Raw genomic sequence first — 2,430 nt, forward strand, 5'->3', positions numbered from 1 at the left:
TGCATCTACCAGTGCTTTCAAAAGATTTGGGCACATAGTAGAATCTCAGTATATGTATGCTTAAGAAAGAGAATACAAGGATGAATTAACACTATCTATTCGATATTTCATGTGTAAACATTTTATTTCCAGAGTATAGTTTGAAAACACTAAATCTCTTAAATACAATAACTTCTGATGTCTAAGGTTTTAAGTAAACCCCCAGAAACAGCTAGCATTTTGAGACTGCCCTTGCACTGGCATTATCTTTTATGACCTAAAGACAAACCCTTAGATTTTTAACCCAGAGCTAAAATTTTATTTTATTTAATACACATGATGTAAAAGTGAGATATAGTTTTCATATTACAGTGTATATATAAAGCCAAAAAAACTTGAAAGACACAGAGAAGGGTACACATAAAGAGGGATTAAAAAATGTTGGCTAGCTGAGAATGCTAAAACAAAGTATGCTTTATTATACATTTTAAAATAGTCATTAAAGTTCACAGTGGATGCTCCGAGCCATCAAGTAAAACTTGGTGCACATCCTCCATTTAAGGAGAAAGGAGACAAATACATTATAAAACTGTATCATAATAATGGTTAAGGGAAGCAAAGTCTGCCTGCCTGAATTTTAAATTTTAAATGCATTTCTAGACAATTTGTGTGAAATACTTCATTGTTCTTAAGTTGCCAGAGATGCTGGGAAAATACAAACTGGGAGTTGCAGAAATTACTAACCAGGTATTGCTGGAATATTCTGAAGCACAGATGCTTCTAAACTTTTAGTGGATTCAGGAAGCCACAGGAACTTGGAACTTTTAGTGGATCCAGGAGCAGAATCAAGGCAGAGAGTTTTCTGCTCATATCTAGTTTTAACTACTGCATGAGCTAATAATGCTCAATATGGAAAAATCTGAGCTCTGGCCATGATGTGACAGGAAACAAACAAGTGCATGCAGATGGCTCCATCCACAGGGCCTGCAATAAGCCCCGTTAACAGTGAAGCAATAGAAATATCTTTATGAATAACTAATGAATAAACCGAATAACTTGAAATGTGCATTTTTAAATTTCTGGCTGGCTCAGAAGCATTTTGAGGGCAGGATTTATGTATAACTTGTTCAGCATGATATATACCTAATGCCAAGCACAACACGTTGCACATAGCAGGTTATAAATAATACCTGTTGAGTGAATGGATGAATGTCACACATTGTTTCTAATGTGTAACAATGTGGTTATACATTGTTTTTACCATAAACTTTTATCCTGATTTGTGTGTGTGTGTGTGTGTGTGTGTGTGTGTGTGTGTGTGGTGGTTTTTGATGTTGTGAATTGGAAACATGTTGTTCAAAGATAGACATCTTTATTCCTTTCCGACTAATGCAGGGCAAGTATACAGATGAGAAGACGTAAGTTTTTAACTTAATTAGAGCTAACATTTGTTTATTTCCATAAGTCATCTTTCCTTTTTTCCTAATAAGGTATTTTTTTTAAAAGAAACTGCCATGTATGTCTTTTTTCATATTTGTATAATAAGACAGATAGCAAAAGGCATATTTAGAGATGTTTACAGGGTTTCCGCCGGTATCAGCCTGAAGGCGCCTGATCGCGTCCGATCTCGGAAGCCAAGCAGGGTCGGGCCTGGTTAGTACTTGGATGGGAGACCACCTGGGAATACCGGGTGCTGTAGGCTTTTGGAGAAGGCAATGGCAACCCACTCCAGTACTCTTGCCTGGAGAATCCCATGGATGGAGGAGCCTGGTGGACTGCAGTCCATGGGGTCATGAAGAGTCAGACACGACTGAGCGACTTCCCTTTCACTTTTCACTTTCACGCATTGGAGAAGGAAATGGCAACCCACTCCAGTGTTCTTGCCTGGAGAATTCCAGGGACGGGGGAGCCTGGTGGGCTGCCGTCTCTGGGGTCGCACAGAGTCGGACATGACTGAAGTGACTTAGCAGCAGCACAGGGTTATAGAAGCCAAAATGGCAAAGACTGGAGGTAGTAATTTACTCAACTGATGAAGAAGTAATTTATTCCTGGGTTACTATGAAAACAATTACAGAACTTTTGATACATTAGTAGTATATTTCCCTAATAAAGAACTTTTTTTTACAGAAGCTAACATTTTAAAATATTTGTTCAGTTCAGTTCAGTCGCTCAGTCGTGTCTGACTCTTTGCGACCCCATGAATCGCAGCACATTTATCTTTTGTATTTATGAATTGATTTATTTGTAAGTTTTCTAAGGATGAGGGTTTTGTTTTGCTCATCATTATCCCCAAAGGCTACAGAAGTGCCTGGCACATCAGTTCAGTTCAGTTGCTCAGTCATGTCCAACTCTTTGCAACCCCATGAATCCCAGCACGCCAGCCCTCCCTGTTCATCACCAACTCCCGGAGTTCACTTAGACTCAGGTCCATAGAGTCAGTGATGCCATCCA

At 38.9% G+C, this 2,430-nt stretch overlaps 1 pseudogene; it reads left to right on the forward strand.

The window, feature by feature from the left end:
* The first annotated feature begins 1,562 nt into the window (after positions 1 to 1,562).
* On the forward strand, positions 1,563 to 1,681 carry LOC112581041 (annotated as a pseudogene).
* Positions 1,682 to 2,430: the final 749 nt, after the last annotated feature.

The sequence above is a fragment of the Bubalus bubalis genome, chromosome 20 (genome assembly GCF_019923935.1).
Source record: "Bubalus bubalis isolate 160015118507 breed Murrah chromosome 20, NDDB_SH_1, whole genome shotgun sequence".
NCBI lineage: Eukaryota > Metazoa > Chordata > Mammalia > Artiodactyla > Bovidae > Bubalus > Bubalus bubalis.